General features: G+C 36.9%; 1 non-coding gene across 1 annotated transcript; it reads left to right on the top strand.

The window, feature by feature from the left end:
• Positions 1-347: 347 nt before the first annotated feature.
• LOC122033181 lies at positions 348-453 on the top strand. Its single transcript, XR_006126428.1, has one exon. It is a non-coding gene; the product is annotated as a small nucleolar RNA R71 (small nucleolar RNA).
• Positions 454-15,785: the final 15,332 nt, after the last annotated feature.

Below are 15,785 nucleotides of genomic sequence, written 5' to 3'. Positions count from 1 at the left end.
GCTCTGAACTCCCACATACTTCACAAGATGTACTAATAGCATTGACCATATTAGCACTAGTCCCCATATTCTCAAATTTCTTTGTAAGAGCGTCCAATTTTACAGACAAAAGAGTGACTGCATCTACATCAAACTTCCCTGATGCTTTAATTGTTGGGTTTACAGAGGAATAGCCACCACTTCTTTCATTTGCCCATTGATGATGATTTTGTGCTACACTTTCAATGATTTCTTCGGCTTCATCTAAGCTTTTGTTCATAAGTGCCCCTCCAGCAGCTGAATCAAGGGACACTTTGGTATGATAATTGATACCATTGTAAAAAGTGTGCAACACTAACCATCTTTCCAACCCATGATGTGGGCATTGTCTGAGCATACTATTATATCTATCCCATGCTTCAAAAAGAGATTCTGAGTCGGTTTGCTTGAAGCTTGCAATTAAATTCCTCATATGAGCTGTTTTGCTTGGTGGATAGAACTTATCAAGAAACTGTTGCTCACACTGCTCCCAAGTGGTGATGCTATTAGGGGCCAAAGAATTCAGCCATTGCTTTGCCCTATCTCTTAGAGAAAACCCAAATAATAATAATCTAACTGCATCTGAAGGAACTCCATTCATTTTCATGGTACCACATATTTCATAAAAGACCTCTAAGTGTTGATTAGGGTCCTCATGAGGTCCTCCACCAAATTGGTTCTGCTGCACCATAGATATGATTGCGGGTTTGATCTCAAAGTTATTAGCTTCCACTGAAGGTCTTGAAATACTAGATCGAAAACCTCTCGCATAGGGTGCTGCATAATCCTTAAGTGGTCTATTTGCCATATTCAAATGTTCCTGTTCTTCAATTTGCCTTTGCAAAATTCTTCTTTTATGGAAAGTTCTATCAATCTCAGGGTCAAAAGGAAAGAATTCCCCTGCAAAGTTAGATCTTCGCATACACAAGAACAAGATTGCAGATAACAATTCGACACAAAAAGAAAAAATAAAAGAATCAAAAATGCAGAATTGAGTTTGCACAAAAAAATTAACAAGAAGAGAAAGTTATACAAGAAACTAAAAAAAAAAAAAATAGAAATCTAATGATTAGTTACAACTATGCAATATGAAAGGAAAACAAATGTTATGTTTAGTCTAACTCAATTGATAATTCCTAATGTTATAGCACAGTCCCCGGCAACGGCGCCAAAAACTTGTTATGCTCCGCAAGTGTACGGAAATGTCGCAAGTAATATAAAAGATTATCGTATCCGCAGGGACTGGAATAAGCACTAGAAATGTCTCAATGTGAATTAGCTAAACAACTATCCAATCGTTTCAAAAGCAAAGTAAAGGTAAACAAATCTAATATTAAAGATCAACAAACAAGAGTTTAGTGTTTTGGGTTATGATAAAGGGAGATTCTAGGAGTTTCGGTTTCTTTGTAAGATTTATTGAATGTAAATGGTTCACCAATTCTTATCCCTCAATTGCCAAACATGTAGAAAGTTGCCGGTTCCCTCTTGCAATAGACAACCGGCTAAGGACTGAGAAATGTATCTAAATAGAATTAATTAGATATGAACCTACGTTGTCCTTACACAGAAGCGCACCTATTACTATGCCTTCCTCGGATATCAACATAGAAGCCCACAACTTATTAATCTATCAAGATACAAGAAGCTAATCATAAAATCCATCCTACTCTCTTGAATATTCCTATTTCCTCTTCAAGATTATCTCTCAAACGTCCTTACACGGGCTTGCACCTGTCACGTAGATCCCTCGGATGATTGAGTGAGAGTTTATCTTTACAAAATCCATAAGAAATCCAAACAATCAATCAAGAATGAGAATTAAGCACAAACCACCATCAATCATTCAAGATCTAATTGATACAAGCAAGATAATGTCATTGAAACAAGAAAATGGTAAATCCATAAGAGATTACATCAATCCATCATACAAATACTCCCTTAATCCTAGAATACAAGATCTACTCCATGAATCGAGGAAGAAAACCCGAAAGAATAGAGATTACAAGCATTCCTTGAATCCCCAATCCAAGAAAAAAAGAAGAGGGGAAAAGAGAAAACTTATCTATGAAGAAGCCTTGTCTTCGGATCCAATCCTCGCTCCGGAGCCGGAATCGTCGAGATCTCCCTTAGAATCGCCCAGAAATCCTCCCAAGAATGGGAGGAAACCACCAAATCTTGCTTTCTCCCAAAGGGGAGAAGATCCCTTTCAATTCATGAAGAAGGGTTTAAATAGAGGAGGGAATCGGCGCCACCTCAGTGACACGGCCTGTGAGATTCACACGCCATGTCCGTTCCCTCTGCCAGCTGCAGTGACTCCACACGCCAAGGCCCTCCCGCTCTCTGGAATGCTACAGTAGTGTGGTGCACACCACACCGCTTAGTCTCTGGAAATGCTACACTAGTGTGGTGCACACCGTAGCACTGGTCTCGAAATCTCACAGTGTAGACCCACACGACCTGTAAGGCTTCGGTTGGCTTCAAATCTTGACACGGTCGAGTTCACACAGCCATGTCATCTTCCTCTTCTGTTGGTGCCAAACTCCACACGGCCCGAGCTCCATACCAGTGCAGGGCCGTGTGAGGTACACGACCCGGTGCTTTCTCCCTTCGTTTCCTCCAATGCATGCCCAAAGATGTAGATTCTTCACCAAATCGACTCCTGTGTACAGAAAATGCACAAAAAGCAGATCTCCAAACCAAAAGAGTAAATATGCTAAAAGGAAAGCTGGGAGTATAAAAAATGCATAGATCAAGCATGCTCAAAGTATGTAAATGTGCATAAAAACATGCATAAAGGAGTATATAATCTACGCACATCACTAACCAAGTCTTTTTTGATCTTCCTCTTCCTCGTTTTATATGCATGTTTATCATAATTTCACATCGCCTAACTGGAGCATTTATTGGTCGTCTAAGTACATGTTCGTACCATCTTAAACGTGTCTCTCTGAGTTTTTCCTCAATAGATGCAACTCCTACTTTCTCTCTAATGCTCTCATTTCTTATTTTGTCCATCCTTGTATGTCCACACATCCACCTTAACATCCTCATCTCTGCAACTCTCATCTTCTGCTCATGTGCTCGAGTCATAGCCCAACATTCAGCTCCATATAACATAGCAGTTCTAACTGCGATTTTATAGAACTTACCTTTAAGTTTAAGAGGTACTTTACGGTCACATAAAACACTCGACGCTCTCCTCCATTTCACCCATCCTACTTGTATTCTATGTAAGACATCTCTCTCAATCCCTCCATCATTTTGTAAAAATGATCCTAAATATTTAAATCTCTCGGTTCCAGGCAACTCGTCCTCTCCTATCTTAACAATTGTTTCATTACTTCTAATATTGCTAAACTTAAATTCCATATATTCCGTCTTTAATCTACTAAGCTTAAAACCTTTCCCTTCTAGTGTTTCCCTCCAAGATTCTAGCTTAGCATTTACTCCTTCACGTGTCTCATCTACCAAAATAATATCATCTGCAAACAACATGCACCACGGTACTGTGTCTTGAATGTGTGCAGTGAGTTCGTCCATAATTAATGTAAAAAGATAAGGACTTAGAGCTGATCCTTGATGTAACCCTATCTTTATTGGAAATGCTTCAGTTACTCCGCCTGAAGTCTTTACTCTGGTCGTTACATCCTCATACATATCCTTAATTAGTTCAATATATGTTATGCTAACACTTCTCTTTTCTAAAATTCTCCATATAATTTCTCTTGGGACTCTATCATATGTCATTTCTAAGTTAATGAATACCATGTGTAGATATTGTTTTTGCTCCTGATATTTTTCAATTAATTGTCTAAGAAGATGTATAGCTTCTATTGTCGACCTTCCAAGCATGAACCCAAATTGATTTTCTGTCACTATGGTCTCCTTCCTTAATCTTTTTTCTATTACTTTTTCCCAAAGTTTCATAGTATGACTCATTAGTTTAATACCCCTATAGTTTGCACAATTTTGTACGTCTCCCTTATTCTTATATAAGGGAACTAGAGTACTTATCCTCCATTGATCAGACATTTTTTTCGTTTTCAATATCATGTTAAATAATTTTGTAAGCCATTCAATACCTTGTTTCCCTAAACACTTCCATACCTCTATCGGAATATCATCTGGTCCAACGACTTTTCCATTGTGCATCTCATTTAAAGCTTGTTTTACTTCTGAAGTTTGAATTCTACGATAAAAATTAAAATTTCGATGCTCATTTGACCTAATTAAATTACCTAAGTTAAGTTGGTCTCCTAAACCTTCATTAAAAAGTTGATGAAAATACCTCTTCTACCGCTCTTTTATTTCTCCATCGCTTACTAATACCCTATTACATTCATCTTTAATACATTTTATTTGGCTAAGATCTCTTGTTTTTCTTTCTCTCACTTTAGCTATTCTATAAATGTCTTTTTCCCCTTCTTTTGTATCCAATTTTTGATATAACCATTCAAAAGTTTCATTTTTTGCTTCACTCACTACTTTCTTAGCTTCTTTCTTGGCTATTATATATATTTTTAAATTTTCCTCGTTCTTACAAATATATAATTCCTTATAAACTATTCGTTTTTCCCTCACTTTCTCTTGTACTTTCTCATTCCACCACCAAGATTCTTTACTTAGCAGTGCATGCCCCTTTGACTCACCGAGGACACTCTTAGCTACTATTTTCAACTTTGATACCATCTTATCCCATGTTGTATTAGAGTCATCGTATATTTCACCTAATGCTTGTACTTCTACCTTTTCTTTAAATATATGTTGCTTCCCATCCTTTAACTTCCACCACTTAATTCTAGGAATTGTATATATTTTCTTTCTATTGATACTATATTTGAGGCGTATATCCAACACTACTACCCTATGTTGGATAGTTAAGCTTTCTCCAGGGATGACTTTGCAATCTTTACAAATCTTTCTATCCTTCTTCCTAACCATAAGAAAGTCAATTTGCGATTTATTATTCCCACTTTTGAATGTGACTAAGTGTTCTTCTCTTTTCTTAAAAAACGTATTAGCTAATATTGTAGGACCGTTAGATTCGATAGAGGGGGGGGGTGAATATCGATTAGAAATTTTGGAGTATAAACGCAGCGGAAAAGTAAAATAGACACAAATGTTTTTTACTTCGTTCGGAGCCTGTGACGACTCCTACTCGAAGGCCCGTGGTCCTTGACCACTTTCGTTGGGCAATCACTAACAAGTCGAAATATGATTACAGAATGAATACAGAAAATGCTAGTGAAAACAAAGTAATACTGACAAGGAAATTAAATAAGAAACCGGAGGAGCACTTTGTCGGAGCTTTGTTGGCGTCGCACTTGACGTCGAGTAGCAGGACCAGCAGTAGAAGAGTTCTCTAATTGATTTATTCTGAAGCTCCTGCCTGGGGCTTCTTTTATATGCTGCTCCGGGCGCCTGGATTCCTTCCGGGCGCCTGGATTCCTTCCGGGCGCCGGATCCTTCCGGGCGCCTGAATGTTACGAAACTCCCTTTTCCTGCAAAACAAAGTTAGTCCGAGACAATATGTATCCTGCAAAATAGATTGTTAGCACATTTTATAATAATATGAATTAGCACAAATGGTATGACTTAGATTCCGTCTATCCGAGACCGAAATCTAGTCACGATCTCGACTTAGACATCCGAAATGGATCTAAGCCGGATCGACGCCTAATGTTCCCTTCCCGGGAACGCGATCACTCCGCTCCGGTGACTTACCTCACTTACCGCCAGACGTCCTCGAAAGCGTCCGGCCACCGTCGACCCACTTGACTTCCGCCACCTATCCGGCCAGCCCGTCGACCTAGCTTGACTTCTCGCCAAGCGTCCGGCCACCGTCGACCTCTTGGACTTCTCGCCACTATCCGGCCCGTCGACCTAGCCGGGCTTCGTGAACATCCGTCACCACGACTGCGGACTTCTCCTGCACACTTGATCAAAGTGTCAGACAACAACAAAACTAACTTAACCTATTTGTCATTCATCAAAACCTAGGTTAGACCGTTAGTGCTAACTCGCACCAACAATCTCCCCCTTTTTGATGGAATGACAACCTGGTTAAGTTAGTGAAAAAACGCAAAAAAACAGGTACATCGGTTTTAAAGTTAGTTTTAGTGTTTTCAATTTGGTTTATCTAACTTAACCGCCTAACCATCCCCCTTTGGCATTCATAAAAAAAAACAAAGGTAAACATAGTGTAGAGTTATGTAAAACAGTTGATCTTGAAAAGGTTGACTTGGGGGAGACAAGTTGAATTTTGAAAAGTATGAATTTAAAGTTAATCAAGTTTTAACTTTTCAGGCGTGTAAAATTTTTAAATCAGGTTTTTCAACTTTTCAAATTTTTTTTTTCGGTTTAAGTAACATGTACTTTTCAAAAGGTAAATTTTCAACTTCAATTTTTCAAAACAAAGCAAAAATTAAGTGAGATTAAATTTTGCCAAAATAGATTTTTAAGGCTAATTTGATAAAAGCTAAATTTGTAAAGTTTTAATAGTCAACTTTTTAAATCAGATTTGAAAATTAGGTGGAATTAAACTTCCAAGTTTTTCAAACACTTAGTTAAATTTAACTTTTTGTAAACTAATGTTCAAAGTAACTTAGTTTTAAAAATATTTTTTAGACACACAAAATTTTAGTTAATTTCTCCCCCTGAACTTGATACTTAAATTTAACCAGCTGTCTAACCAATTAGGTACTAACTAACTATCAGAAGATAGTAGCTTTCACTTGGTTAGTCAGATTAAGTTGACTTGACTGATCAACTTAATCTGATTAATATCTGAGTTGTATTTAACGTCCAAACTTATGCTGATGCACTGAAATAAGCATCTTAAGTCCAGACAATTGGCCTATGCATCTCACCCCTTTCTATGTTTGTCAAACACAAGCAAGGTAAACCTAAGGTGTTGGTGAGATGCTCAAAAACTAGACCTATGGGTACATGCTTTCTAAGGATTCAAAACTAGTCTAAGGCCAAAACTGTTTTTGAAAATCTAAAAATGGAAAGTTTTGAAAGCAAACAAGTTTAACTTATAATTTGAAAGAATTATTTTTGAAAATCATTTTGAAAAAATCCTAGTCTATTAAGCACATCCCTAATTTTCGACGTAAGTTGCTAAATTCACTTTCAGGGAGTGGTTTTGTAAAAATTCAGCTAAATTTGATTTGTACTCAATGTACTTGAGTTCAATATCACCTTTAGTAACATGATCCCTGATGAAGTGGTGCCTAATTTCAATATGTTTGGTTCTTGAATGATGCACAGGGTTTTTGGTTAAGTTAATTGAACTTATATTGTCAATTAATACTTTTACATTTGTGATATTTAAGTTGAAATCTTTTAGAGTATGCATTATCCATAATAATTGTGCAACACATTCACCTATAGCTATGTATTCTGACTCAGTTGTAGATAGAGCAACACAATGTTGCTTTCTACTAAACCAGCTAACAAGTGATGAACCTAATAATTGGCATCCACCACTTGTGCTTTTGCGGTCTAATTTACATCCAGCATAATCTGAGTCAGAATACCCTATTAGTTAAAAATTATTTGTCCTAGGATACCAGATTCCTACGTTTGTTGTTCCTTTAAGATATCTAAAAATTCTTTTAACTTGTGTCAAATGGGATTCCTTAGCACAAGTTTGGTATCTAGCACAAATAAAATATCAGGTCGGCTTGCAGTTAAATACAGTAGGCTAACTATTGCACTCCTATAATGTTTTAAATCAATTGGTTTTCCATTTGGGTCACTGTCTAAGATTGTGTTTACTGCCATAGGTGTTTTTATTTCTTTTGTATTTTCCATTCCGAATTTTTTAAGTAACTCTTTAGTGTATTTATGTTGATAAATATAATTTTCTTCATTTGTTTGTTTGATTTGTAATCCTAAGAAATAAGTTAATTTTCCTACTAAGCTCATTTCAAATTCTTTTTCCATTAGATTAATAAATTCTTCTAAAAATTCTAAATTTGTTGAGCCAAATATTATATCATCTACATATATTTGTGAAATAAATATGTCTGTATTTAATGATTTAACAAACAAAGTTGGGTCAATTTGACCTTGGTTGAATCCTTTAGATGTTAAGTAGGATGTTAGCCTTTCATACCATGCCCTGGGTGCTTGTTTAAGTCCATATAACGCTTTCTTTAACTTAAATACATAATCAAGGTGTTCTAGACTTTCAAACCCAGGAGGTTGACCTACATAAACTTCTTCTTTAATTAGTCCATTAAGAAAGGCAGACTTAACATCCATTTGGTATAGTTTGAATCCCTTATGGGCTGCATAACTTAGTAACATTCTAATGGATTCTAATCTGGCTACTGGGGCATAGGTCTCATCATAGTCAAGTCCTTCAACCTGACTAAACCCTTTGGCAACTAGTCTAGCTTTATTTCTAGTAATTTCCCCAGTTTCACTTAGTTTGTTTCTGAATACCCATTTTATTTCTATTATTTTCTTATTCTTAGGTGGTGGGACTAGGTCCCAAACCTCATTACGCTCAAATTGGGCTAGTTCTTCTTGCATAGCTATAATCCAATCTGGGTCTAGTAGGGATTCATCCACAGTTTTGGGTTCAATTTTTGAAATTAAAGAAATTTGACTTAGGTTTCTAAATGATGATCTGGTTTGAACTCTTAAGTCTGGGTCACCAATTATTTGATCAGTTGGATGATTTGGGTTGACCCTTATTGTTCTAGGGGGTTGACTCTCTTGATGTTGTTCCTCTTCTTCATGACTTAGAGTTTGGTTGGTTTCTGGAACAAACTCAGGTGGTTGTGTAGGTTCTTTGTCTTGTTTAGTTTCTTCAAATTTTACATTAGTAGTTTCTTCAATTTTTAAGATAACCTTATTGTAAATTCTGTAGCCTCTACTATTTAGGGAATATCCTACAAAAATTCCATTTTCAATTTTAGAGGTGAATTTTCCTAAGTGTTCTCTTGTATTTAAGATAAAAACTGGGCACCCAAATACTTTAAAATATTTTATATTTGGTTGTTTATTATAAAACATTTCGAAGAACGTTTTGTTATGGGTTTTATTTATTGTTGTTCTATTCTGTACATAGCAGGCTGTACTGACGGCTTCTGCCCAAAAGTATTTAGGTAGGTTATACTCATTTAACATTGTTCTAGAAGCTTCAAGTAAGGTTCTATTTTTTCTTTCTACAATCCCATTTTGTTGGGGGGTTTTAGGGCATGAGAACTCATGATGGTAACCGTTTTCTAGACAAAAACTGTTAAAGTTGTGATTTTTAAATTCTCCCCCGTTGTCACTCCTAATTCTTTTAATTTTAATATCTTTTTCATTTTCAATTTGTTTGCAGAAATTTGTAAAAATTTCAAAAGTTTCATCTTTATGTTTTAAGAATTTTACCCAAGTAAACCTAGAGTAATCGTCTATAATTACTAAATAATATAAGTTTCCATTTATAGATTTGACTCCATGGGAGTCAAAAAGGTCTAAATGTAGAAGTTCTAATATTGAGTTAGTTCGTGGTTGATTTGTTTGTTTGTGGGTTGATTTAGTTTGTTTGCCTTGTTAACAAGCATTACATATGGTTGAATCTAAGTTAGGTAATTTTGGTAAGCCTTTTACAAGTCCATTTAGTTTACTTATATTTCTAAAGTTGGTGTGAGACATCCTCCTATTCCATAACCAAGTTTCTTCTTTTTGTGTTAAATAACACTTAATGGAAGAAATGGTTAAGTTGATAGCATAGATGTTGTCTTTTCTAAAACCTTTTAGGCTTATGATAGGATTATCTAGATGTTTGATTAAACACTCTGTGGATAGAAATTTAACCTTATACCTAGTATCACACAATTGACTTATACTTAGAAGATTGTATTTAAAATTTTCAACAAGTAAAACATTTGTAATTATAAAGTCTGATTTTAATTCAATATTACCTATACTAATTACCTTGAGTTTGCCGTTGTTTCCAAAGGCAACTGTTCCTAAGCTTTTGTAAGTGAGTTGAGTGAACTTGGTGTGATCTCCAGTCATATGTTTGGAGCAACCACTGTCCAAAATCCACTTGGTTTCCTACAGTAAGTAGGATTTAAAGTTAGTCTTTTGAGCATGCATTTTTTAAGTTTAAGATTAAAATTTTGAAGTTAATTTTTAAGTTTAAGATTAAAATTTTGAAATTAATTTTTAAGTTTAAAATTAAAATTTTGAAATTAATTTTTAAGTTTAAGTTTAAAATTTTGAAGTTAATTTTGAAGTTTAAAATTAAAATTTTGAAATTAATTTTTAAGTTTAAAATTAAAATTTTGAAGTTAATTTTTAAGTTTAAAATTAAAATTTTGAAGTTAATTTTTAAGTTTAAGATTAAAATTTTGAAGTTAATTTTTAAGTTTAAAATTAAAATTTTGTACCTTATTCATCTCACCCGATCTATATTATCAATCAGGGAATTCTATGATTTTGTGAGATGAAATTAGATTTTTTACTTATGGAGTTTTGGTTTAACTTGTATTAGATTCAGATTTAGCTTTGGTCTCCACAAATAGGCATTCTTCGGATAAATTTCTAAGCTTGGTGAGTCACATGGACGTCATTAGAAGTAACCAACCTTTCGAGATTTTCCGAATAGTCCTATCCACGGAGCTTAGTACTAAATCTTGGTCTAACTGATTAGGATCCATTTAAGGGTAGCTTCGGTCAGTTCCACTTGGCCAAATGCACCAGATCGAAGCCATATCTTTCTAGACATGCGATGCCCAAGCTTCCCTAACGTACTATCATCCAAAAATTTCACCAGTACCATGATTCAAGTTAAACTTGGTCTCTAATCCTAATTACCCTGTCGGGTAAGTTAGTTTTGGAGGTGTCAGCTATTCTGGAGCCTCCCCCTGAATTACTGGCCATTAACTTAAATTTTGGTTTTAGGTTTGTGTCGATTCTTTTTATAGTTATGGTTAGCTTGGTGATAATTTTGTTGATTTTTAAAGTGTTTAGATTTTGAATTTGATTTAGATTTGTATTTTGGATTTTGGTTTGGTTTATTCGATTTTATATAATGTATTTTTTCTTTAGGTATATAATATTGATTAAGTCCTACTTGCGTGGTCAGACACGCTTTTGGAACCCAAGCTTGATTAGTTGATTTGTATTGAGTTATTAATGACTTAAAAGTTTTATTTAAGTTTGACTTGTATCCGAGTCCGGTTTTATTATAACATGCTTTTTGATTGTTCAGGATTAAGTCAAGATATTTTGATCTTGTTGTAAATTTTTCTAGCATTTCTTTTAAATTTTTAATATCATTTTTTAATGATAGATTCTCCTCCTCAAGTGTTGAATCTTGAGTTGGATTTAAATTCTTGATTTGTTCCTTGAGGTTTTGATTTTCCTCAAGAAGTGATTTGTTTTCATTTTCTATTTTAATTAATTTATTGTTTAAACAGGAAATAATTCTAAAAAAAATTTTGTTTAAATTAAAGTATACCTCATTCGGGCCTTCGGAAACGAGTACGGACTCGTGGCTTGTTTCGGGTTCAGACCCGTCTTCATCTTCCGACTCGTCTTCTGTTTCAGCTTCGCGGGCCATCAGTGTCTGTTCTTCTTCCTTCGATTCGTCCGAGGAGTCGTTCCACGTTGCTTTGAGTGCCTTCTTTTTGGTAGGCTTTGGTTTGTCGAACTTCAGTTTTGGGCATTCATTCTTGTAGTGTCCCTTTTTATTGTAGCCGTAGCAAGTCACGTTCTTTTGTTCTGAGGGAGAACTGATCTTTTGAAGATCCTTTTTGCTGAAGCTCCTTTTTCTCCTGGTGAACATTTTTCTTACCAAGTTCACCAGGTGTTCTTCGTCTTCGGAGTCTTGGTCAGATTCTTCTTCAAATTCAGGCTTGCTTTTCTCTATACCTTTCTCGGCTCCAGCATTAGTTTGTTCGTGTAATTCTAATTCACAGAAAAGCTCATCTAATTTTAATTTAGAAAGATTCTTAGAAATTTTGTAGGTATCTACGATTAATGCCCACAAACTATTACGTGGAAAAGCATTTAATGCGTACCTTATTAAGTCTCTATTTTCCATCTGGTGGCCTATCACATGAAGCCCGTTAAGGATGTCCTTGATCCTTGCGTGGAGCTGGTTCGCCGTTTCACCTTCCTGCATTTTTATATTAAAAATTTTATTCAAAAGCAGGTCTCGTTTTGTTACCTTGGCAGCTCGATCAATTTGTCCCACAGCTCTTTAGCATTTTTGTGTGGACCGACTCTGTTTAGTTCTTCTCTTGTTAATCCGCACTGTAGAGTATTGATTGCTTTATTCTCTGTTGACGCTTTCTTCTTCAAATCAGCTGTCGAGTCTTCGGGATCCAGTATATTCCCGGAAGTGTCTGTTGGAATTTTGTAGGGTCTCATAATGCTCATCCACTGGTCGAAGTCTGTTTTGAGGTAGACCTCCATGCGCTTCTTCCAGTACGGAAAATCATCCCCGTTGAAAAGCGGGGGTCATACTGTGCTGAATCCTTCTGTCTGAGACATTTTAGTCCTGCGTACAGACGAAAGAAGAGAACCAAAAAGAATCCCAAGACTTGGTCTTGGATTAGTAGTGGGGGAAGAGACAAAACAAAAAAAATCTAGAATAGTGTTGCACCAATTTAGATTTAGTTAAAAAAAAATTAGAATTAGAATGAAAACAGAAAGAAAAAAATTCACCCCCAGTCTGATTGGTGGTTGCACCAAATCAGAACGATACCTGCTCTGATACCACTTGTAGGACCGTTAGATTCGATAAAGGGGGGGTGAATATCGATTAGAAATTTTGGAGTATAAACGCAGCGGAAGAGTAAAATAGACACAAATGTTTTTTACTTCGTTCGGAGCCTGTGACAACTCCTACTCGAAGGCCCGTGGTCCTTGACCACTTTCGTTGGACAATCACTAACAAGTCGAAATATGATTACAGAATGAATACAGAAAATGCTAGTGAAAACAAAGTAATACCGACAAGGAAATTAAATAAGAAACCGAAGGAGCACTTTGTCGGAGCTTTGTTGGCGTCGCACTTGACGTCGAGCAGCAGGACCAGCAGTAGAAGAGTTCTCTGATTGATTTATTCTGAAGCTCCTGCCTGGGGCTTCTTTTATATGCTGCTCCGGGCGCCTGGAATGTGACGTAGCTGCTCAAACCATGATGCTCCACGTGGCGACGACTTGGCTGGATATAATTTGCCTTCCGGGCGCCCGGATCCCTTCCGGGCGCCCGGACCTCCGGGCGCCCGGACCTCCGGGCGCCCGGATCCCCTCCGGGCGCCCGGACCACCTTGTTCCAGAAAACTCCCTTTTCCTGCAAAACAAAGTTAGTCCGAGGCAATATGTATCCTGCAAAATAGATTGTTAGCACATTTTATAATAATATGAATTAGCACAAATGGTATGACTTAGATTCCGTCTATCCGAGACCGGAATCTAGTCACGATCTCGACTTAGACATCCGAAATGGATCTAAGCCGGATCGACGCCTAATGTTCCCTTCCCGGGAACGCGTCCTCGCAGTCACTCCGCTCCAGTGACTTACCTCACTTACCTGCCAGACGTTCGATCAGCCTGTCGACCCGTCTGGACTTCTCGCCAAGCGTCCGGTCAGCCCGTCGACCCGCTTGGACTTCTCGCCAGCCCGTCGACCTAGCTGGACTTCGTGCCAGACATCCGGCTCGCCAGCTATCCAGTCAGCCCGTCGACCTAGCTGGGCTTCGTGCCAGACATCCGGTCAGCCCGTCGACCTGTCTGGACTTCTCCTGCACACTTGATCAAAGTGTCAGACAACAACAAAACTAACTTAACCTATTTGTCATTCATCAAAACCTAGGTTAGACCGTTAGTGCTACCCGCACCAATAAATATAAGGTCATATGTTATCGCAAAATCTAATATAGTTTTCCCTTCCTCATTCCTTGTTCCAAACCCATAACTCCCATGTACTCTCTCATATTCCTCATTTTTCACTCCGACATGACCATTTAGATCACCTCCTATTAAAATCCTTTCATTTGGGGGAATATTTTGTAATATTTCATCTAAGTCCTCCCAAAACCTTAATTTGGTAGCTTCATCTAATCCTACTTGTGGTGCATATACGCTAATTATGTTCATAGTTTCTTTCGCCACTATTATCTTAAGGGTTATAATTCTATCCCCTTTTCTAACTACTCCTACAACTTCATCCTTTAACAAACTATCTACAATAATACCCACTCCATTTCTTGTTTTACTCTTTCCAGTGTACCATAACTTAAAACCCGAGTTCTCTATTATCTTTGCCTTCTCACCTGTCCATTTTGTCTCTTGTACACATAAAATATTAATTTTTCTCCTAATCATCATATCTACTACCTCCATTGATTTACCAGTGAGAGTTCCTATGTTCCATGTTCCAAATCTTAGATTATTAGTTTTCCTATCATATTTGTTCTTATCTAACCTATGGTGTGAGAACTCTTGCCTATTTAACACTACACCCAAGTTCTCATGGAGATGTAGCGGTCCTTGCTGAGACGTTACAGTCGGACCCTGTAACGCGAACTCTTACATATTTATCACTACACCCGAGTTCTGAAGATATAGCGGTCCTTGCCGAGACGTTACAGTTGGACCCTGCAACGCGTTCCTTCCGGGGAACAACCTAGCATTAGCATAATAGTTTAATGGATTCATTTATGAAATATTTGCCATAGTTTGACGCTGGTTGGCAACCTAATGCAACCCTCCTCCTTTATCCGGGCTTGGGACCGGCCATGACTGGTCATTATGGGCGGAGTTAACCTAGAGTTATTTAAGGAAATTAAATATTAGCTTTCCTTAAAAGGATTTATCTAGGCGGTGGTGGTTGCTCCCATATCCAAGAAGGCCATGTGCCTCGCCATGCAGTCCTGGAAGCCAATTTTGAAAATTAATATTTAATGGAATTAATAACATAGGTGGATTTGAATCAATAGTGTTAAGTTCCGCTTGCGATTTAAATCTAAACCATTAAGAACAAATAAGTTAAATTTGGAATCAATGATGTTAAGTTCCATCTGCGATTCCTAATTTAACTTCTAAAGAACACAATAGGTTATTTAAGGAAAGGTTCGACACTTATACAAAAATTTTTTTTACAGTGGAACCGGTACGTTTTCCTAGGACTAAGCAACAATTGGTATCAGAGCTAGAACCCTCTGTGTGTTTGGTTTTCGAATTAGGTTATGCACATGCCATACATAATTTAGGCAGGATAATAGTAGGATGTGCTAACTTTGTGGTTGCAAGCTCCAACTATTATGGCTTATAGATGTTGTGTGTGATTGGACCCTTGGACATGTCAAGGGCATTATTTTGTGTGTGCATGATTGTATGTAACTAATACAGCAGGAGCTGTATTAGCCCTAGGATTTTAGAATTTTATTTTCGATCTAGATTACATGTACATTCCCTCGTGGAATATAGGATCGATATATGTAAAATTCTATTTTTGTCGCAGATCGGATTCTTGCGAGGCGTGGTACTTTTGGAGCACCAGAGGCGCAGCGGAATAAGAAGCAAGATGGATGCGATGACTTGACCCGATGGCGGTAGCTAAAGATGGCAATAGCTAGGGTTGGAGCACACGGAAGACAGTGATGGGAAAAGGCCATAATAGTTGGAAAATAAATTTTCATATTTATTGCTTTTATTTACTGTGATGTGTGTGTATGCATGTGATGTATGCTAGGATAGTTTAAAATTCCTCACTTTAAATAACTAAGTGGGAGAGGGATTTAT

This window comes from Zingiber officinale, chromosome 11A (genome assembly GCF_018446385.1).
Source record: "Zingiber officinale cultivar Zhangliang chromosome 11A, Zo_v1.1, whole genome shotgun sequence".
Classification (NCBI taxonomy): Eukaryota; Viridiplantae; Streptophyta; class Magnoliopsida; order Zingiberales; family Zingiberaceae; genus Zingiber; species Zingiber officinale.
The sequence above is the reverse complement of the archived record's forward strand: the minus strand, read 5'-3'. Positions and strand labels throughout refer to the sequence as shown.